The sequence below is a fragment of the Ambystoma mexicanum genome, chromosome 8 (genome assembly GCF_040938575.1).
Source record: "Ambystoma mexicanum isolate Mex_15411 chromosome 8, UKY_AmexF1_1, whole genome shotgun sequence".
Taxonomy (NCBI): Eukaryota; Metazoa; Chordata; class Amphibia; order Caudata; family Ambystomatidae; genus Ambystoma; species Ambystoma mexicanum.
This window is the reverse complement of record NC_090929.1, coordinates 1,616,642,699-1,616,667,260: the sequence shown is the minus strand read 5'-3', so window position 1 is coordinate 1,616,667,260 and position 24,562 is coordinate 1,616,642,699.

The following is a 24,562-nucleotide window of genomic DNA, read 5'->3' as shown; positions in this document are numbered from 1 at the left end:
TGCAAAGGGATACAAGTGCTGAGGGAATTAGAAAAAAGGACCAGTATCCCCCAAACTTCATCCTCTAGGATCATCTATGCTGATATTACATTAGTGTCTTCGAATTGGGCATTAAAATCACCCAACACAACCAACACATTTTTTGGCAAACTCATTATAGGTTTGGAGACCCTATTCAGAGTCTCCTCTAGATGGCAGATTGCGGGTTGATTTTGTCTTAGGTATACATTGACAACCAAGACTTTGGGATCCCCCCCATTAGACATAACTCCACACTTAGTAAATCCGGTGACTTAATATGGATCCGTTTACAGGATATACCCAAACATCTATAGATCCACATAATGAGCCCAGCTTTTGTCCTTCCCCTATTGGATCTGGTGGCTGGACAGTGACATGTGCGATAGCCCACTTTATGCATGGGCTCAGGAGCCCATGTCTCCTGTGGACATATTAACAATGGTCTAGATATTTTGCAAATAGGCTAGTCACATTCCACGATAGACAACCTACCAGTCCATTACCCACCCACCCCCACTATAAGCGGTTGGGGATCTTCTAGGCAGGTGGAGGGGTACCCAGGGGGGGTCAAGATCTCATTTTGTCTCCTCAAGGTCAACTTCAGTAGTTTGTCTAACATTTCTTTGACCCACATCGCTCTTATCAAGGATGCACTGGGCAGTGTTTTGATTTGGTTGCAGGGCTTGGTTCACTCTGTCAATTTTGACAGGGTCCACCGTAAGATCAATGAGATCGCCTATAGTTTGGCACTGGCGTATAGCCGAGATAGGACTCGAGAGTGTAGGAGGTTTTGGTCTCAGAATAATAGCAGAATTCACTGGGTATACATTCGATATTCTATCGAAAGCAATCCAAAAGCAATACCCCCCTCAAACGATTTTGCAATCAGAGTTATTTTAATATAATCATATCTCGGATCTGGATGTGTGGATACAGTTGTAATGTCACAGTAAATCACTGACAAGCATCCTTTGACATGCCGGATCCAGTGGAGGACTTCATTTTTTGAGGGAATCATAATTTTCCCTCTTACTTTGATGTAGTTTCTGTACATTTGTCAGGTACAATTCAGTCTCATTCAATTGAGTTCTCGGTCTTATAGGGTCAGAGTTTGGTGAGGTCAAACATTTTGATACCGGTACAACTTATCTTACCATCCTATAGAGAGTAGGTCCAATAGTGGGGTCAGGTATATTCCTTGTTCTTAATCTACTCTCAGAATGGTCCTCTCTACCAATATATTCTACTGAGGAGTTTCCAATGTTTGTGTCCAATTCGATTAGTAATTGTCTAGTATATGAAATTCCACCATTTCGACCAGGGCCACTCTCCTTATCTATAGAAAGAAAGGGATCATGGAGAGGAAATTCCTTGGCGGTGGGGAAAATCCCACCCATTGAGGAGGAGCATGAGTCCCAACCCTGGTTATCACTGTACAGTGCGACAGAATCCAAAGGGTGAGGTATTGGTTAACAAACTCGGGGCACTGCCAGCTTGTATCCATTTCCCTCTTATTGGCCAGTCCCCTCCGCATCTCCACCACACTAGGTCCCAACATTTCTTTTGTGATCTGCACTTGGGGTCTAGTTGAAATATGGAGCAAGGGCTTCAATATGGGCAATCCCCCCGACCCCTGAGATTTATTTTTGGGGACAGAAAAGGTATAGGTATCAGGGTCAAGGAAATAGGAGCTACACCAAGCACCCCAAGTCATACTGCTGGGTCTTTGGCTTAAAATAATTTTTCAAGAATATGGGAGCAATATTGGAAACATTGGTAGGAATGTCTTTTAAAGTACCTCAATTTCTGTGGAGAGGACATTTGCCCCAGTTACCAATTTCCTGATGTAAGTAGGCTTTATCCTATTTAGATCAGGGGACTTGTCTACTGGGGTTTTCTTTTAGGCCATAGATCAAACAATGTATGTCTATGCTTGTGCAAAAATGGCAGCAATAATAGCAGCAAAAGGTTTATTTTTATACTTGTGCAAAAATAGCTATAATAAATATATAATATATTCAATGAAGAAACTTTGTTAAAGGGACGTTATGGTTAAGTTGCACTAATAAAAACCTATGAAATTCAGTAAAGAAAACGTTGTTAAAAGGACGTTATGGTTCCAAGTAAAACAAAAATTCACCAGTTATGGTAAGCTAAGCAACCATAACTCGCGCCACCACTGTGCACTGCTAAGACTAATACCCAGGACATCAAAGATGACATCACAAATATCATTGATGACATCACTGATGACATCACATGTCTAGCCCCTTCTTTTGTGTTCACTGCCATACCTATGCCAGGTGGTTTTATTTACTGACAGTCACAAACGTAACTTTCAAAAGGTATTACATTTATAGATATTGCTATTCTCACATGTTCTTACACTACTTTCCTTAGAATTTAATCGCATCTTATGATGTACATATATAGGGGAAGAAGCAGGCCTGAAACACAGCAATCATTTCTGTGCGTGAATACACTTGTGTATAGGCGCTTGTGTATAGGCGCGTTACAAATGCCATATCATATCATATCATGGACTATACACAGTTGCTAATGATACTGCCTCTTGTTTGCTTACTTTACTCTCCATATATAAGCCCCATATTTGTATGCATTGTAGTCTATTTATGTTTTGTGTGTATTAGTAGAAATATGTAGTAAGTGATGCATTATTAGCTACTTAGTACAGAAAAGTCTGATACGGAAGCATTCACCGTTTTATTGTATAACTTTGGAAAATTACAAATATAGCACCTCTGTGGTGTATGCTGCTGCCAATACCTATATTTCTGTATGAGTAGGGTCCTGTACTAGACAGAAAACAGCAATGGAATGTTCTTTAGAACACTACATTTCGTAATGAAGTATGTAGTTTATTATACATCTCCCGATAATCCCTGATACTTTTTTGCCAACATTACATTCACAACCCCTTGTATGAAAAGTAAATGCACATGTTATGTCATCAGTGATGTCATCAATGATATTTGTGATGTCCTCTTTGATGTCCTGGGTGTTAGTCTTAGCAGCGCACGGTGGTGGCGCATGTTATGATTGCTTAGTTTATAATCTCCAAAAAACAAAGTGACTCCACTTTGCTAGGAAAGGCGCTTCACAATTATTCATCTGAAATTGCCCATAATACTCTGCTGACACGTCTTACAAGCTGTCGGGTAAGCACGGTTACATCCAGCTATACTGAAGCTCTACCCTCTGCATATTTTGCAGTGATATTTAACTTCTATTTTTTGTAGATCCTCCAGTTGTGCTCACGCACAACGATATGATCCATGCGCTCTTTGACTTGATTAAGGTATGACTTTCCTTTATGGCGGATACACTGATAGAAGGTGCATAACCATTGCAGCAAACTAATTGAAATGCTTTTTGTTTCTTGTTTCTTTTCTATTTTCTACCAAAACGGATGTGGTTCACAAATGGGTATGTGCTTTTATAAACATTTTTGATAATATTTGCTATGCATGTTTTGCAATGCATCTTGTGAACATTGTTAGAACAACAGTTATGAGATATCATTTATTGCAATAATATCGCCCTGATGAAGGTTTTATTGGCACCAGAGTATTATGGGCAATTTCAGATGAATACTCAATGTGTAATTCACACAGATGAACTTTACCAGAAAACATTTCAGAAATGGAAGAACATTTGGATACTTTTTACAGTAGACTATATATGAGCAACCTAATTGGGGCTAACTGTGAAGCGCCTTTCCTAGCAAAGTGGAGTCACTTTGTTTTTTGGAGATTATATGTTTGAATAGGTCCTACTGCTACAGGACCATTTATGGACTGGCAGCTCCAGGCGAAAATATTTTGAAACACACCTTTGGATCTGTAGGATATTTGATGCAATAATCCTTAATCTTAATTTGCAAGTGGTGCCCTTCTCTCTCTTTTCATCTTATAATTGCTTAGCTTACCATAACTGGCGAATTTCAGGGTTTTTTCAATTTTACTTAACAACGTTTTTTACTGAATTTCATAGGTTTTTATTAGTGCAACTTAACCATAACGTCCCTTTAACAACGTTTTTTCATTGAATTTCATAGGTTTTTATTAGTGCAACTTAACCATAACGTCCCTTTAACAAAGTTTTTTCATTGAATTTCATAGGTTTTTATTAGTGCATCTTAACCATAAGGTTCCTTTAACAAAGTCTTTTCATTGAATTTCATAGGTTTTTATTAGTGCAACTTAACCATAACGCCCCTTTAACAAAAGTTTTTTCATTGAATTTCATAGGTTTTTACCAGTGGATGCTATTTTCCTACAACTTACTAATATCATACTCACCAAATATAACAATATTTGTGTCCAATTTACAGAGTGTCAGCTTAAAACTTTGCCATTTCCCACCTTCTAGAATAATTTTTAACACTTCTATACACTTTTTGCAACTATTTCCACTAGTTTTGCATCCATAGGCGTCTACGAACATCTGGCTTCATTGTGGACCTTCCGAACAGCGCCACATGACCATACTCTGGCGTGCGGCATGATGACGTGTCCGAGAACCCGTCCGCAGTTCAGGAGAAGATCCGTCCTTCGCGAACAGGTCGGAACTGAATTTTCTACTGATCTAGGAACTTTCAACTTCAAAATTTCCCTTGCACACCTCCTACACCCTTTCGTACTCATTATCCATTACCAATCTAGCACACAGTACATTCTTGGAAGAATTTGATCAAAACTGCTATTTATCTTAAAAATGGCATCAGTTATTACCATCCCCCCTCCCCAAGAGCCACCACCACCACCAGCTGGAGGACCTTCACAACAACAAAAAGCGCAGTACCTTCAAAGACAATGAAGAGGACCAAGTGCCTACTTCTAGCACCAAGATCGAATCATGGGTGTGCCTGTTCTTTGCTACTGTTGGGAGTGTACCAAAGGCTAAAGCTACCAAAGTGAAATGCACTGAGTGCTATTTTTTTACTCAGACGCAGACTACCTGGACAGTACTCCTACAGGACCACCTCCATGTGCCACCACACCAAATCCAACGACCGCAATGTGCTCAGAAAGGTTGTTCCTTTCTCAGCAAGTAGTAAGCTGTCTTCCTCTGCCTCATCTTCCTCAACAAATACTGTAACCACACAGCCTGATGTCTGCAGGCCTTTGTGCGTTATAAATAAATAAATAAGGAGGACTACGGACCATTATCGTCCATTGCAGCCCCTGAAATGGGGGATAAAGACCATTAGCACCCGTGGTTCCCAAAGTGGGAACCCAGGATGCTAAAACATAGATTTTTCTTCCTATAGTGGCCACAGGCTATACCTCAGTCACCAAAGGTATAGGACTATTTTTTGTACCTACATTATTACACTTGTCAAAAAATAAAACACGGGCACATTGGCAAAACCATGCTTTAGTGTCCTTGCCAATGCTTCTCACGAGTTTGTTCGAAATCCACCCATGTTTTATTTTTTAAAAAGTTTTAAAATGTATGTACATACAATAGTCATATAACTTAGCCCCCACTTGACAAAATCCATTCAGTCTTTACGCAAACATTGAAGGTTGGGTCTATAATCTTTCTCAAAACCTTTGTCCACATTCATCAAATAGCAACAAAATTATAAGCCATCTAAAAATGTTGCAGACCCCCCTCTAATTTCGCCCGCTCTTGAGAAAATCCCACCAAACTTTAGAAAACCATTTATATCTAGATCCAAAATCGTTTTGCCAAATGTTTTGCAGATTCGTCAAATGACACCACATTTATATGCCTTTATAATATTTTGGGACCCCACCTCTAATTTTGCCCTCTCTTTACAGTATCCCACAAAACTTTGCAGAGCCATTCAGGATTAACTCTAGAATAAAATTGCACAATTAGATGCATTTTCATTGAGTGGCGCAAAAGTTATAACCCATCCAAAAACTACTTTTCCCCAACCCTGTGATGCATAAATAGGTATCCACGAACACCACAGGACTGCCCCAGGTCCTCTGGAGTGTTCGGGGGTGAAACGACCCATTTTTTGGCTTCTTATGGCCATATCCAATCCAATCCTCATCCCCCCACATCCCCAGAGATTGTTTGTTGAGTTTGACAAGTGAAATGCTGTTTTTTTAAAATGTTTTCACTGCGCTGTCCGCGGACCCCAAAAAAAGTCTGCAAATACAAGATGGTGGTCGTTTCAGGAAAAGCCACGCATTTCACGTTTTCTCACCATCCAATCAGCAGGTGCGTCCCGATGTCCGCGGACCACACAAAAGTCAGCAAATTTTCAGGCCAATCAGACGCCAGTCCGCAGACAGAACAGCCAATCAGAAGCCAGTCCGCGGACCGAACAGGGAAGCGAGTCCGCGAAGCGGACACAGATATCACAAATTTATTTCCCTTACATTTTGGCAAAGTCTGGTGAGGATCCGTCCAGGGGGAGCGAAGTTATAAGCCACCCAAAAAGTGCTCTTCCCATGGGTTTAGCAACTTAACCATAACTACATGGCCGCTACCGCAGGCCATGTAATTTTTTAATTTAATGTGCTTTAGTTTATACAAAACTTAGTTTACACATAAATACACAGAATAAATAGGCTTATATACGTTTACATTCAAATTAAAACAAATAACAAATTAATATCATATCACTTTACAACAGCCTGAGTTATAAGATTCAAACTAAAATCGTCTCTTTATTCTTAAACCCCATACAAACATTTCCATACATAATATAATCCTTTTCTGATACAATATCCTAGTATGGTAGCAACTTTCTGCCAGACCCTATAAAGTGCAATATGCTATGATTATTTAGTGGTGTTTACACAATAAGACCAAAATCCATTCTCTTTTATGGCGCCATATATGCACAGATCTACCAAACACACACATGTATAGGGACCCAAGTACACTACATTAAGTCATAACATGTTTCACTGTTTCCACCGTGGATCTATTTTTACATATATACGACAGAATCGTTCCTCCACAGGAATATTTAACATGGGCCCTATGACGAAAAGGACTGGGAGTCAATCAATTTGAATTAATAGTATGGTTCTACGAACCATCGGAGAAGGACATTGTATGTTGTTATTCCCCGAAGCATCTTGGCACTAAAATGATCTAGGAATTTAAAAACTAGCTGACGTAACTGTTAAAACAGATACGTTTTTAAAAGCCGGCGAAAGGCAAGGAGATTGTTGGTAGCACAGAGTGTCACAGGCAGAGAGTTCCATAGTTTAGCGGCCGCCACTGAGAAAGAGCGACCGCTCACCCGCTCGAAATGGTAGCAGGGGATCGGGAGAAGACAGGAATCGCAGCGCACGAGATGGCACATAGGGCCGGAACATTTCCTGCAGATATTCAGATCCGGATCCAAAAAAAGCCAGATGAACTAACACCAATGACTTAAATTGAACCTGCTGGAGGACGGTGAGCCAGTGTAAGAAATGGAGAACAGGAGAATTGTGGGAGCCATGCAGCATGCCCGTACAGATGCGAGCTGCATAATTCTGGCGGAGTTGCAGAAGATGAAGTAAGTACAGAGGTTGGGCTAGAAAGAGAGAATTACAATAATCCAATCGACTCAAAACTACGGAGGCTGTTACGACGGGCCTAAGATGGATAGGAAGGAACGGTAGAACTTTACAAAGGACCCTACAAATGGCCCCAACATGAGCACCCATAGACATGGAAGCCAAGTGGATAACCCCCACATTTCATACCTCAGACCCTGGAATAGGGCAAGGTCCCAGCTCAGAGGGCCAAAAAGCCAAAGACTAGGTCGAGGTAGGCGGACAAGAGGCAGAATGAAGACCATGCGGGCCTGGGGGCACGCCACCAGGCCATCTGTTTTGTCCCCATTAAGTTTCAGCCAATTGTCACCCATCCACCTACCCATTGTAGAAGATATAACTGAGGCTTCTTATAGCTATGCCTAGCCAACATGGACTCCCTATAACTTTTAAGTTGCAGCCAGTGCAGGAAATTATAATTCCAGTCCCATTTTTCCAGCCTCACCATAAAATATTTTTTCATAGTGTAAATGTCAGTTGACAATCTGGTACACAATTCATCTGCATACAAATTCCATCCACAAGAAAATTATAGGGATCCATAGTATTATCTCCAGTTAGTTTGAGCAACAGTAGGGGACATTTAAGATTGAACATAGATATAATATATTAAATTCCCCGTTTCAAAATTGCTCTTCCATACAGAGAAATTAGGCACAATTCAAGTGCTAGGATTTCAATAGTCAACGACATGGGAAGACCCAGAATCTTCTTCCAAAATGTACCTTGCACAATATCGTACCTCTGCCTCTTTTCCAGATGTAGTGCTTCAATCCCATACAAAATAGTGGGGCAGCAGCACTGCTCATATATTCTAATAATACCCAGTAGACTGTAGCCTTTGGTCTGTTTAGAGAACTTTGCAATTAAGGAAATCATTTGTTTATTTATTTATTGGTCACTTATTAGGCGCTTATACAATTAGCAAGACTGTTTCAAAGCGCCCACAGGGCAAACAGGGTGGGGGAAAGGGGAAGGCAGACAATGCATTACAGCAAGGATAAATAATTGCATTAATAGTACAAGTTATGAGAATAAAGGGAAGGGTAGACAAACCAACTATGCCTTGTGAGTGTTACTATGATGCTCATGTAGAAGTGCTCAGGGTAAGTGCTAAGAGGAGAAGAACGTAAGTGCAACCACCCATTGATAGGGTGAGCCCAAGTAAGTGCAGTCGAAAGACAGCGGCTGGGATGAGAGATGTGAGGGTTCAAGGCCCCAAGGACACATAAGGGCCTTGCACATCAGTCACACTGCTGTAAGATAATCAGGGAAGAGAGGACGAGAAGGAAGAGGTAAAGAGAAAGGTCTTGAGGCTTTTTCGGAATTTAAGGAGGTCTTGCTCAAGATGCAAAGGGAGAGGGAAGCTGTTCCGCAGGAGGGAGCCAGCCGAGGAAAGTGATCGCCCACCAGCTCTCTGTTTAGCAAAGTGCTTAACACACAGGGAGTTGGTGCCAGATGAGCGGAGGAGTCAAGGAGACCTCCCTTCAGACCTTACTGCCAACTATTTCCAAAATGCAGACTTATAACAGATCAGGCAAAGCAGGAAGAGGGGTTGCTTTTATCCGTCCCAGAGAATTCCAGATGACGGCACCTATTAATATTCAAATAGAATTAAAATAAATAATAATCTGCAAATACCAAATGAACCCAAACACCACTATCCTCTGCTCAGTGATTTACTGCCCACCAGGATAGAATCCTAACTTTCCACAAGAGTGGCCTGATCTCCTAACAAGGCTATTAACCATTACCAATAATTGGACAATCGTGCGGCAAAACCTTCCAGCCATCACTGCTTTTATTTTTGCTTAAGTCACCCCGAGTGGGCTGCGTATGCCCAGTCGTGAGTCCCGAGCTACTCCACACTGATGACACCCAATGAGGCTGCAACATGTCTGCGGATGCTTGTGGTCTCGTGCAGAAAGAATGTGACCTAGCAGTTCAGGCTGGACTGCCCCTTTTGGGGTGGGACCAATCATTGTTTACATATGGTCTTTCCTATTCTGTAATGGCTTGGCAGGCTGAAAAATGATGGTCTCCAGGGTTGCTCAGAGCTATGCACATGGTTAGAATTTATTTTAAAAAAAACTTTGAGCCATCAACTTTTGATTTTGTTTTAGTCACTCCAGGTTGGACAGGTATGCCCAGACGTGGGTCCTGATCCTGCTGGGCCTAGAGACCTAAGCTACTCCTCACTGATGTCACCCAACAAGGCCGAAACATGTCTGGGGATGCTTGTGGTCTTGTTCAGAAGGGATGTGACCTAGCAGTTCGGGCTGGACTGCCCCTTTTGGGCATGTAACCAAGCCTGATTTGCATATAGTCTTTCCCTTTTCTGTAATGGCTTGGTAGGTGAAGTATGAGGGTCTGGAGGGTCGCTCAGACCAATTACCAGAGGTTTAAAATTCATTCTTGACCTTCCAGCCATCACTTCTCGTTTTGCTAAACTTCACTTTGAAACACCAGCACGAAAATTCAGATTTGCAACCAAAAAAAAAAGGATATGAATATTGGGATGTTAAATCCACTCACAAAGATGCACATGTGCAAGATATCCTTCCATCCCTGAAGATATCACTAACCAAAGCATCACATATCAGTCAAAGGGTCAGGCCACTAAATCATCCTCCTTTCTCCTCCTTTCCCCTGTACACCCCTGACAATGTTTCTAGACAAGTCTGATCTAGGAAAGTCTCATCAAAGCAGGTTCTCCCCTGCTCATCGAGAACCATCAAGGACCAAATCGACCCCCTTGCTCCAGCCTTGGCCGATTTCTGCAATCACTCTGTTGCCACTGGACCTTCCCCTCCCCCTTAAGCACTCTCGTGTGCACCCCCTTCTAAAGAAGCCCTCGGCCGATCCTTCCTCTCCGGCCAACTATCACCCCCGATCTACATCACTCCTCTACTGGGCAACTCTTGCAAAAGCTGGCCATCTCCCAACTTAATCCGCTTACTGGATCTGTTGGTTGCCTCCGTGACCACCAGTCTGGCTTCAGAGCTGACAGAAGCACGGAAACTGCTCTCCTGTAAACCTGCAAAGAATTGCTTTCCAATCTAGACTCTAATCTTCCTTCTGTCCTCATTGTCCTCTATCTATCCTCTGATTTTGACACGGTCAACCATGCCATCATGCTCAATCGCCTCTGTGAAAACCTTGATATTACTGATCAGGCCCTGGCCTGGTTGACCTCCTTTCTCACTGACCGACCCTCTCAGGTCCAACTGGGGTCTTTCCTCTCTTCTATCTCACTTTTTCTACTTGCGGTGTTCCCCAGGGGTTTAACCTCTTGCCCTGGCTCTTCAACCACTACCTGGCACCTCTTGCCCACCTCATCGGTACTTTCTGCTCCAATTTTCAATGTTATGCAGATGACACTCCGCTCTCTTTCAGGCTCCCCTCAGCCAACTCTGCTTCTTCTCTCATACCAGACTGTCTGGCGGCAATTCAGGAATGGTGTGCCGCCAATGACCTCTGCCTTAATGCCAGTAAGACTGAGATCCTCCTCATCGGGACACCCGCTCCCTCCTTTCCTCTCTCTCTCTCTCTCTCTCTCTCTCTCTCTCTCTATCTCTCTGGCCTCCCACTCTGGGCCCTCTTCCTGCTCCTTCCTGTGAGGCTAAGAACCTTGGTGTCATCTTCGACTCCACCCTCTCCTTCTCTGCTCACATCTCTGATGTCTCTAAGAAGTCCAACCATCAGCTGCACCTCCTCAGCAGTATTCTTCCTTTTCTCACTTTCCCCCAGAAGCTCACTGTCTCCAGAGATCTGGTCCTCTCTAGGCTGGACTATTGAACAGCCTCTTTCTAAATCTTTCTGCCTCTACTCTTCAACCCTTATAACCAATCCAGAACAGGACTGCAAGACTGGTCCTTGGCCTCAAGCCCAGGGATTGTATCTCTCCAACTATGAAATCTCTTCACTGGTTCTGCATGGCTGCAAGGATCACGTATAAGACCCTCTACATCGTCCACAAGGCTTTCTGGGGCCTGGGACCGCTCTACCTTCCAAAACATCTTCCTTCTCGAGCTCTCCCCTCATCCACCTCCAACTCTCTGAGGGTCAGACGCTTCTCCAAGCAGAGAGTTGGGGGCAGATCTATCTCCTCGGCTGGGGCCTCCCTCTGGAACAGCCCCACTACCTCTCTCAAACTTGAGCAGAACCACCTCTGCCTCCAGAAGCAACTCAAGACCTTCCTTTTCACTTCACTTTCTCTCTTCCTCTCCCCTGCTGATGCACCTGACTGCTCTTCGCACTGGTCACCTGGTCACCCTCTGAACTCGGGCCCAGGCTCCTGCATGTCCAGTTGCCCTCGCACTGCCCCCCGCTCCCCAGCACTTAAAGGTCTGTATCTGCAACCCTACAGTCCCTGCTCTCTGTACTCATGAGCCACCCGCTGTCTGCACTTTTGATTTAACTTCACTTCCCCCTTCCCCTCCCCCCGGCACTTCTTCCCTTCTCTCTTCCCTGCACTTGCATAATCTGAATGACACAGGCCTAGCAAGATTGTTACTTTGTCCTCCCTTTGTTCCCCCTTCTTGTCTTGTCGCGCCTACAAACACTTGTGTACAGGCATGTTATAAATGTTATATCATATCCTTAGCCACTGACCACAGCAAATAAAATCTCATACTCAAAGTTTTGGAACACTAGACACAGCAACTATAACTGCAAAATCAGTTAAAAGGGAGAATTGAGACAATTTCACTGGGCTTTCAATCAGAAGGTTCTAGAATATCTGCCCTCTAGGAAACCTACTGCTGTCCTAAGACCCTATTGGTGTCATGGCTGCTCCATTTTGGTACCGGTGCAGAAGAGGAACTGGCCACCATTAGTGTGCCGTCACGCTTTCACATAATTTTCATGCTCACTCTATATTTTTTCTATATGGTCACTGGAAGCTGTATATCTTCGTTCCTGACTGCAACAGCGGGGCGTTGCAACCCGTATTCTTCTTTCCGGGTAAGGCGCTCATGCTTTTCACCTCTGCACTCCTCAAGAATATATGTTCCTCCTGTGCCTCGTTTTTCTTCACACAGTGGCGCTCCTCTATTCTGCATCCTTCCTTCAGCTAACAACAACCATTTTTCTTACCTACTGGCTCCTTGTTCTGATTCTGCCTTCGTGGCTACTACTGTGCTACCTTGCCTGCCATCCTGTCCTGAGTCTACTTTTGTGTTACAGCCTGTACTCCTACCTGCCTTGACTAGTAGAGTTCTTACTGGATTACTCACTGTGTGGCTTCAAACATGGTTGGGACTGCTCTTGCATGGACTACGCCATTGGTAACATTTGCTAATCCGGTGCTACAGGATTATGGGGCATTTTTAGCCTTATTGAGATATACTTTCGAACAACCTGAAGTGGTGTTTTCTGCATGCAAATCCGTCCTGGACATATGACAAGGATCCACAGATGTTATGTCTTATGTGACCTTGTTGCAGCGTACTGCCTTCGAAGCGGGCTGGCCAGAAGAAGCTCAATACATCATCTTTAGGTGTGGCTTGAATGAAGAAATCAAGGATGAATTAGCCAGCACCAACAGTCCTGATACTTTGGCTGCCATGATATCCATGGTTCTACGGATAGAATATCACCTAACTGAGAGTCAGTCTGAGAGAAGAAGGAACAGGGGGTCCGTATTGATGTCCCCGGGAGCTTCACCCCCTATTCCGTCTTGTTCTGAAGAACCCATGCAAGTTGTGGGACTATGTGTGTACTGTGGTTCTGCTGACCATCTCCTCCGCAGCTGTCCTGAAGTGCCACCCCAGCGTTCGGGAAATGACAAACCCTGTTGCTAGGAGGGGCCAGTTACCGGGGTCAGAATTTCAGTCCCTCAACCACTCTCCCTACCTGTGCTGCACGGACGGATACCAGACTCATGGTAGTACATATCCAGTTGACTGTTAATCAGAGGAACCTAGAGACACTAGCCCTCATAGACAGTGGGGCAGCAGATAATTTTGTAGACACAGTTTGGGCTAAAAAGGAAAGCATTCTGTTACAGGCGAGAAAGGAAAACCAGACTGTAGAAGGGGTAGACGGAACACCCTTATGTTCTGGACCCATCACGCATACCACAGAATTGATGGGAATGAGGATTTCCAACCATTATGAAACATTGCACGTTGATGTCATCCGTGCCGCAGATTTTGAGGTATTTCTGGGTATATCCCGGTAGAGAAAACATATTCCTAATATCAACTGGACCAAGAAAATGTTGCTGTTTGAGATCATTGTTCCAACCAATGTCTAGAAGAGACCAAAGGAAACAGTGTTGGCTAGTTCTCCTCAACTCACTTCGGTCATCAGTGAACTACATGCCTCCCAAACTCCAAGGATTTACTTATGTATTTCAAGATAAAGTGCCTAAAAAACTTCCACCACATCACCCGGAAGACTGTTCACGGGGCACTAGTACCTTTCGGACACATCTATCCATTGTCTGTCAGAGAAAAGACTGTCCTTTGGGTATATCTAGATTCCAATCTACAGAACGGTCTCTGTTGTTCACCAGCTGGGACATCTCTCTTTTTTATACCTAAGAAAGACACCCACTAACTGAGACCCTGCATAGATTATCGGGGTCTCAACAAGGTTATTATTATGGACAGATATCCGATGCCCCTAAATGAAGATATTTTGGAAGCTGTACAACGGTCTGTGATATTTCCAAACTGGATCTACGAGGGGCCCACCATCTTCTACGCATCAAGTCCAGAGATGAGTGGAAGACGGCCTTTCGGACACCCTTCGGGCACTTTCAATATCAGGTCATGACCCCCTCAGTATTTCAACGTTTTATGGACATACTGTTCTCTGACATGTTATTTTAATTCCATCATCATCTATCTTGATGATATAGTGATATTTTCTTCTTCATGTCAGCAGCATCAGAAACAGCTCTCTGAGGTCCTGCACAGGCTGCGTGCTCATCATCTGTTCGTTAAACCAGCGAAATGTCTGTTTGGAGTGCCGTCGGTACCCTATCTGGGCTTCATACTTACAGATCAGGGTATTGAGATGGACCAAAGGAACGTATCGGCTATCCTTAAATGGCTAGCACCCACGTCTGTGAAAGAGATTCAACAATTCCTCAGGCTTGCGAACTTCTACCGCAAGTTTATTCAGGGATTTTCAGAGTTAGTACATCCTATCATTGCGCTCCTCAAGAGGAATGTATCTTTTCGAATGGATGCCACAGCGGAAGAAGCCTTTCAACATGAAAAGACGTTATTCTGTACTGCTCCTATTCTGTTACAATCTAACCAGTACCTACCTTTCATCATTGAGGCAGATGCCTCGGATAGGGCGGTTGGGGCTGTACTCAAACAGCAAGTGGAGGGATTGGAACATCCCAATGCTTATCCTTCCAAGACCCTAACCCCAGCAAGTGGAATTACTCGGTCATCATAAAAAAAACTGTTCGCTATCAAACTGGCTTGCGAAGAATGGCATAATCTGTTACAAGGGGCCAAAAATCCGTTTGATGTCCAGACTGATCACCGTAATCTCAAAGTCTTACAACAGATAGAATGTGTGAACCCCAGACAAGCTACATGGGCTCATTATTACGCACAGTTTGATTTCACCTTAACCTACATCCCGGGAACCCAAAACGTCATCGCTGATGCCTTGTCTCACTACCAAGATCTAGACTTCTCTATTCCTAGGCTCAAGGAATCCATGTTTCACCTGAACAAATTTGTGTTTCTAGTTTCTTCTTTCTTACAAGAAGTTAAAGAAGTCAGCTGTAACTCCTCTTTCATTATGTACAGACTTCGGGGAATGTATTTAAAAAAGAAGGAAGGTATGCGGTTTCACCAGGGGCATCTAGCAATTCCGAAACCATCCCTGCAAAGACAAATGCTTACTTGGTGCCATGAAAGTAAGTCGGTGGGACACAGAGGATTTACAACAACTCTGGTTCTTGCACGGAGACAATTTTGGTGGCCTAATGTCCGTGAAGACATTAAGGACTTTCTATCCTCCTGTCCAGTTTGTGCTCAATGCAAATATAGTACTTGGAGACCTATTGGGGTTATTGGAGCAAGCACCAGTACCTTCCCAGCCATGGAGTCATTTATCCACTGATTTTGTGGTACATTTACCACCCTCTCAAAGTAACACTGCAATTAGGGTCACCATTGACTCTTTTTTCTAAACTGGCCCATTCTGTTCCCTTACTTGGCATAGTTACCACAGCTGAAATGGCTAGAATCTTTCTTTCGAAATATATTCAGATTACATGGTCTACCCGAAAGCATCATTTCAGATTGTGGATCACAATATACATCAATTTTTTGGGGTAGCCTCTGTAGACTCTTGGGTATAAAAATGGCCTTGTACTTAGGGTATCACCCTGAAACAAATGGACAGACCGAAAGACTTAATGCCACAATGGAGCAGTCCCTCCGGTGCTTCACCAATGCTCAACAAAATGACTGGGAAGATCTGCTTCCTAAAGCTAAATTCTCCTATAGTAAAGCGGTTAATTCTTCCACCAAATTGAGTCCTTTCTTCTGTAGATATGCCTTTAACCCTCGCTCTTTGCCCATCAGTGTTTATCCTTCTACTAAGATCCCATCGGTGGACTACATTTTATCGACCATCTCCAGTGTCCACACATCTGCCCAACAAAGTCTGGAACACAGTTAAAGGAGAATGAGGTTTCAGGCAGATGCACATCGAACCAATACTCCGGAGTGGAAGGCTGGATCCAGGGTATGGTTGTCCACTCAGTACCTACCAAGATGGGTTCACCCTTCTAAGCTATCGCTACTATTTATCGGCCCTTACAAGATTGTGACTAAGATTAACCCAGTGGCTTTTCAACTTCAATTACTGAAGTCTCTTAGCAAGTTACATCCTGTCTTTCATCCTTCCCGTTTACGTAGTTGGGTTTCAGATCCCCACTCCAGACAGAAGAAGACATACAGTACCAACACTGTACCAGATACTGAAGAATACAAGGTTTCTCACATCTGCGATTCACAATACCATAGCATTTCTCTCTAGTATTTGGTGAGCTGGAAGGGATACCCACAATCCGAAGATTCTTGGGAGCCAAGCTCGTATTTCAATGCACCTCGACTCATCCGGCAATTTCACCGACTTCACCCCGGAAAACCTGGTACCTCCAGGTATTGGAGGGGGTGTACCGTCACGGCTGCTCCGTTCTGTCGCCGGTTGAGGAATGGAACTGGCCACCATTAGTGTGACATCACACTTTTATTGAACTTTCATGCTCGTTCTAGCTTTTTTCAATATGACCACCGCAGTTCGTTGCAGCCCGTATTCTTCTTTACGGCTAAGGCGCTAGTTACTGCTTTCCTCCTACTCACTCCTCGAGCGTACAATTTCCTCCTATGCCTTGTTTTTATCCCACTGTGGCACTCCTCTATTCTGCATCCTTCCTTCAGCTTACAACAACCAATGTTCTTTGCCTGCTGGCTCCTTGTTCGGATTCTGCCTTTGTGGCTACTCCTGTACTCCTACCTGCTTTTATACATCCCGCCTTGACTAGCAGAGTTCTTACTGGATTACTCACTGTGTGGCTTCCATCTTCACTTATCCAGTCTCCAACAAGATTATCATCTAGTTTTTTTTGTGCCTTGTGGTTTTTTTCCCCCTGTTCGGTGTTCCGGGGAGTGAGTTCCTTGCCTTGGCTTAATTTAGCAGATAAGCATAGTGGCTAGTTCTCATGGCAGACAATACTCTACCAGGAACAGAAGACCTCCAGAAAGAAGAAGAACAAGGCGAAGGAACCAACAGAACTATCCTCCCGCACCTCCTCAGAAGGTTCAGGTGAGGAGTCTAAGGGGGTTATTGACAATTGGGGCCATAGAATCCTTTGCGAATGGCTAAAAAGCCAAGTGAGAAGAATAGGCAGCATGCCACTAGCAGACCCACATCTAAGAGATTCTGCAAACTATGTGGTGCCAATATGAAATTCTGTTTGGTAAGACTAGACAAGTTTGCAAGTACTGTTCACAAGTACTGCCACAGCCCCATTCACAAAAGACTACGTGGACCCACGGTTGGCATGGACAAATTAAAAACCATTCTGTGATGGGAATCCAGATGGAAGATGTAAATCCAACAGATTGTCCACAAGATTGTGGAACTCTCCCGTCCCCTGCACACCCTTTATACTGTAGAAACAGTCAATATTTCTATACAATAGTAATATTCAGTTTCTTTCAGAAAAAAGAAGAAATTAATGAGAGAAGCTAATTCATGACACTATTATAATAAAACAGAATGATGGGGACCATCGGTTTTAATTGAATTTTAAATTAATTGTTACAGATATGAATTTCAATTCATTCATCATCCAGTCTTTGTAAACATAATAACATAAATGTATTCATTTTGAGGTTACATTCAATATTATAATACAAGGGCATACAAGGTACTCATCACACTTTCTATGTAATAGGCTTTTCACATGATATATCCAAAGAAAGTAATGATGAATATTTTCTCGACGCGTTTCGGGGTGTCCCCTTCTTCGGGAATTGATAGCCCTCTTCATTGCCGTTAATCTTTGTTTCGTCTATAGTGTATGATACAATGATCAGATTTTAGATTCTCACTGATAACTGTCATTTAACTCTTGGGAGAAATTTTTAATAATAATCACCTGGATGTTCAATGTGGAATATCCTAACTGGATTTATTGTCAATAGCAATATCAGCTCAATAATGGTTATACAACCTGTAGATGTGATAAAAAGACAATAGGGAAAGCTCAATTAAAAACGGGATCTTAATTCATGAAGGAAAATCTAGTCATGTAATATCTAAGAAAAAATATTACCTTTCGGTATTTCTGTAAGAAGCTACTACATCCATGGAATGGGTCGCTGTGGTATGTAGAGAGTCCTCAGGTACGGAGGTAGTGCAGTAATGGGCGATTTCTCAACTCGTGTCTGTAAAGACGCGATCTTGTATACTATATAAGATATAAGAAAACAATTGGATGGGATAATTGTGTAGAGAGTATTCTGTGAAGGCCTCTAGGCTCATGGTATGCAATTGGGGAGCTGTTTACAAAGGATTCTCTTACCTCCTTCCTGAGAAGATGGCCGGTGCTGTAGCTCGAACCGTTCTACGCGGTTTTTCACTAAAGATGGCCACTATTTACATTATGACGTCATCACGTCGAAGCGTGACGACGTCACAATGTTTAGAACGTCAACGTGTGACGGAAAAACAGACGTCATACGGGCATATTTTAGAAAACAATGTGTGATTAACCAATAGTATATAGGTGTATATCTATACCGGTGCAGGGAGTTTGAGTCAAATGAAATAAAGATGAAAAGAGTCGGAAGATCAATGTGAGGAGTGTCTCATGTAACTTCTGGGATATCTATTGTTTACCACGGACAAAAATTAATCGAGTATTGAACATCCGTGTGTTTACTATTTCAAGAGAAGTATGCTCACATTCTATGGTCTGTAACTTAATACATCCTATGTCAGTAAAAAATCATCCTAAGTGAACTGAACAAATTCAAAAATGTATTTAACAGCAATTGATATTGTATCCACACTGGGTTTCTGATTGGGTCAGGGGAAACAGTATTTAGTTACAAAAATGAGGCTAAACTGTAATCTTCGTTCATCCCATTGGGAGCTAGACTGTTTAGTCTCTCTATCCAGAAGATTTCCCTCTGGTTCATACGTCTGGCATGATTGCCACCTCTTGGGGCTCTGTTCACAATTTCCAAAATCACAACCTTTAGTTGAGAAATATTATGTTTCTTTATGGAAAAATGTCTTGCTACAGGTGAGTTAACACTGTTGGTACGTATGTTACTTTTATGTTCATTCCAGCGCTCCTTGGCTTTCCTTTGTGTCTGTCCAACATAGTAAATGCCGCATGGGCAGCTTAAACCATAAATGATTGATTTCGTGTCACAAGTGGCAAAATCCTTAAGTGGGATTTTTTGGCCATTTGATGGGTGTCTTACATAGCTTCCCTTCATTATGTTGTTACAATTGCCACAACTGAGACAAGCAAACGTACCTATTTTCCTCTTGGTGAGGGTTCTTTGATTGTCCACTCTCGGTCTTTCTGCTTTAACTAGGCTATCCCTGAAGTTCCGACCCCTCTTGTAGGCGATTATAGGTGGTTCAGGAAAAAGTCTCTTTAGTTGTGGATCCAATTTGATTATACCCCAGTTCTTCTTGATCATCCTTGTTATGTGATGACTCTGTGCTGAATATCTTAAAGCGTAGAGAAATGGGATCTCCTTAGATCTATTTCTTGATATACGGAGGTCTTTCCTCTCCAATGTGAGTGTTTTTTCTTCTGCTTTCTTGATGATAGACTCTGGATAACCTCTTTCCTTGTATCTTTGTGTCATCAATAGGTTTTCATTCCTCAGGGTGTCAGTTGTTGAGATAATTCTCTTTAGTCTAAGGAATTGACTGTAGGGTAAATTATTCTTTAAATGCGTCGGATGATGGCTCCTGAAGTGTAACGTGTTGTTAACATCGGTGGGTTTGTGATAAATATTGGTGATTATCCCATCTTCCCCAATCTCTAGTTCAACGTCCAAAAAATGTAGTTTAGGGGTTCCAATTTCCATTGTGAATTTGATTCTGTCGTGGCCTAAATTGATGTATTTCAGGAATTCCTCTAGTTCGTGATGTTGTCCTCTCCAGATGACGAAAACATCGTCAATGTATCTTTTCCAGGTGATGATTTTTTTGCTAAATTTTGTTGGTATCAAAATCCATTTCATCTCCAAATGGTACATGAATAGATTGGCATAGGCTGGGGCCATTGCTGACCCCATTGAAGTTCCTGATGCTTGTAAATAGTACTGCGTCCTGTATCTGAAATAGTTGTTAATGAGTATAATTTTGCTTAATTTCATTAGGAAGGTTTTGTTCGCTTCACATTCATTTCTTAGTAGGCACCATTCGAGTGCTTCCAAACCGTCTTGATGTGGGATACATGTATATAAACTCTGTACATCAAACGAAACCAGTAGATCATTTCTGTTAATATCTGTTAAGGTGTCTAGGTGATTGAGAAAATCTGTGGTATCTTTAAGATATGTTGTGGTTGTTTGGACTATGGGTTGTAATGCCTTGTCCACATAAACTGCTAGTGGGTTGAAGATACTATCAGTTCCCGCAACAATCGGTCTGAGGGGGGGTTTTGTCAAGTTCTTATGTATTTTTGGCAGTCCATAGAAGATTGGAGTAATAGGATGTTCATTAATCAAAAACAATTTAGTCTTGTTGGAAATCCATCCTTGGTCCTCAGCTTCCTCAAGCGTAGTTTCAATAATGCTTGATATTTCTCTGACCGGATCTTGTTCAATTTTTATGTACGTGTTCTCATCTGTTAGGAGCTCCAAAATCTTCTCCTCATAGTATGTAGTGTCCATAATAACTATGGCCCCTCCTTTGTCTGCCGGTTTTAGGGTCAGGCTTCTGTCATCCGCAAGGTTCTTGATGATTTCATTCTGCCTTCTCCTGGTGTTGTAGTTCCTTGTTTTGGTGAAATTAACCCTTTTGAGATCTTTTATCATCTGTTCTTCAAACATTCTGATGGTTATGTTATTGACTTGAGGGTCGAAATGACTCTTGGGTTTCATTTCTAAGTATTGATGTGGCTCTTGTGTAGTGTTGATTCCCATTTGTGAATCAAAAAAGACTTTGAGTCTCATTTTCCGTGCCAGTCTATGAAGATTGATTTTTTCTTCCAGCAAATTGGAATTCTGGGTTGGTATAAATGTTAAACCTAGGTTCAATGTGTCCGTTTGGTCTTTGGATAGTGGTTTTGATGAGATATTAACAACTAGTTGTTTGGTTTGTTCCGCGATCTTAGATTTCTTATTGCCTCTTCGCGTAGTCTTTTTTCTAAAAAAACCGAGGGAGTGGTTTGTGCGTTAGAGGTAGTCGCTTCTTGTGATGTATGTATAATCGGTCCACTTTCCGCGTTCTCCCTATTGATGACTTCGTCCCCACTTGTAGGTATTTCGCTACTGGATCCACTTGATTCTTGTCCCGGTGTTGGTGTTTTGTGGTTTTGTGGTCTTCTACCTGGTGCGGTTTTGTTTTGTGCGTAGTATTCTTGCCAGGAGTATACTATGTCCTGAAGATAATCCAACGTATCTCTTCTGAATTTTCGGACTTTGCGTTGTTCTATGTCCTTTTTGTAGTTGTCCAATGTTCTGTTCACTTCCTCTATGATGGTTGTTAATTCCTCTTTGTTTTTAAATTTCGACAGTTGTTCTGTCAGGTCTTCGATTTCTCTGTCGAGTTTGCTGACAGATTTTGCTAATTCCTCGATTGTCAATAATATAAGATCCAAAGAGCATTTATTTAAGATCTGCTCCCATTTCTTCACAAAGTCTGGGTTGTCCTTGCACAGTGTGGGTCTTAAATATACCCTTAGTCCTCTTGGGATTCTTTGTGCTCGGTAGTATTGTGCTAATGTAGTAGCGTGTAGTTTTTGCGATATCTCCCTTCTGATGACCCTCTCCAATTGTGTAATAAGTTTCTCTGGACTAGTCGTTGTTGGTGTGGTTGTTTCAATTTCCTTCAAAAGCCCTAAAATTCGTGTGGCTTCCTCTTCATTAAATGCCAAAGTTGTGGCGTGTTTTTCTGTAATTGCATTGATCTTTAAAAAAGACATCCCTTAGGGAGGCGGAGGTGATTGTTAGTATTTCTATTGGGTGCTGCTATGGCTGTTGTGTCACTCCCTAAGTATTTTTAGGGGGGGGGGCAGAGAGCAAGAATCCAATATTTGTGTTGCCTAGCGCACACCTAGGTTTAAGGTTTTTTTACAAAATTTGTTGAAAATTTACGGGGTGCCGGGGAGAATAACAACCTTGACACTGGGTTGTTTTAACCTATGTAAATCCAACAGATTGTCCACAAGATTGTGGAACTCTCCCGTCCCCTGCACACCCTTTATACTGTAGAAACAGTCAATATTTCTATACAATAGTAATATTCAGTTTCTTTCAGAAAAAAGAAGAAATTAATGAGAGAAGCTAATTCATGACACTATTATAATAAAACAGAATGATGGGGACCATCGGTTTTAATTGAATTTTAAATTAATTGTTACAGATATGAATTTCAATTCATTCATCATCCAGTCTTTGTAAACATAATAACATAAATGTATTCATTTTGAGGTTACATTCAATATTATAATACAAGGGCATACAAGGTACTCATCACACTTTCTATGTAATAGGCTTTTCACATGATATATCCAAAGAAAGTAATGATGAATATTTTCTCGACGCGTTTCGGGGTGTCCCCTTCTTCAGGAATTGATAGCCCTCTTCATTGCCGTTAATCTTTGTTTCGTCTATAGTGTATGATACAATGATCAGATTTTAGATTCTCACTGATAACTGTCATTTAACTCTTGGGAGAAATTTTTAATAATAATCACCTGGATGTTCAATGTGGAATATCCTAACTGGATTTATTGTCAATAGCAATATCAGCTCAATAATGGTTATACAACCTGTAGATGTGATAAAAAGACAATAGGGAAAGCTCAATTAAAAACGGGATCTTAATTCATGAAGGAAAATCTAGTCATGTAATATCTAAGAAAAAATATTACCTTTCGGTATTTCTGTAAGAAGCTACTACATCCATGGAATGGGTCGCTGTGGTATGTAGAGAGTCCTCAGGTACGGAGGTAGTGCAGTAAAGGGCGATTTCTCAACTCGTGTCTGTAAAGACGCGATCTTGTATACTATATAAGATATAAGAAAACAATTGGATGGGATAATTGTGTAGCGAGTATTCTGTGAAGGCCTCTAGGCTCATGGTATGCAATTGGGGAGCTGTTTACAAAGGATTCTCTTACCTCCTTCCTGAGAAGATGGCCGGTGCTGTAGCTCGAACCGTTCTACGCGGTTTTTCACTAAAGATGGCCACTATTTACATTATGACGTCATCACGTCGAAGCGTGACGACGTCACAATGTTTAGAACGTCAACGTGTGACGGAAAAACAGACGTCATACGGGCATATTTTAGAAAACAATGTGTGATTAACCAATAGTATATAGGTGTATATCTATACCGGTGCAGGGAGTTTGAGTCAAATGAAATAAAGATGAAAAGAGTCGGAAGATCAATGTGAGGAGTGTCTCATGTAACTTCTGGGATATCTATTGTTTACCACGGACAAAAATTAATCGAATATTGAACATCCGTGTGTTTACTATTTCAAGAGAAGTATGCTCACATTCTATGGTCTGTAACTTAATACATCCTATGTCAGTAAAAAATCATCCTAAGTGAACTGAACAAATTCAAAAATGTATTTAACAGCAATTGATATTGTATCCACACTGGGTTTCTGATTGGGTCAGGGGAAACAGTATTTAGTTACAAAAATGAGGCTAAACTGTAATCTTCGTTCATCCCATTGGGAGCTAGACTGTTTAGTCTCTCTATCCAGAAGATTTCCCTCTGGTTCATACGTCTGGCATGATTGCCACCTCTTGGGGCTCTGTTCACAATTTCCAAAATCACAACCTTTAGTTGAGAAATATTATGTTTCTTTATGGAAAAATGTCTTGCTACAGGTGAGTTAACACTGTTGGTACGTATGTTACTTTTATGTTCATTCCAGCGCTCCTTGGCTTTCCTTTGTGTCAGATGGAAGACCCAGCAATCATCATGGGTAACTAGCCCATTGGGAGCAGACGTGCAGTGCACACCACCCACAAAATGATCACTAACCCACGATTCACTAGACCCACTCTCAATTATCGCACAAAGATATCACATCTAATAGTGCTCACCCTAGAACTGCTAGGGTGCATAGAAAAAGTGCAGCTGAGGAAAGGTGTGGAATTTAGGAATCAGAGTATGGAGGTTTAGGAGAGACCGAGCATGGTAGAGTGGCAAGGAGGTGACGAGGGTAAGGAAAGAGAAGAGGGGCAGGGAGATTCTACAAAGGAGAAGGGGAGA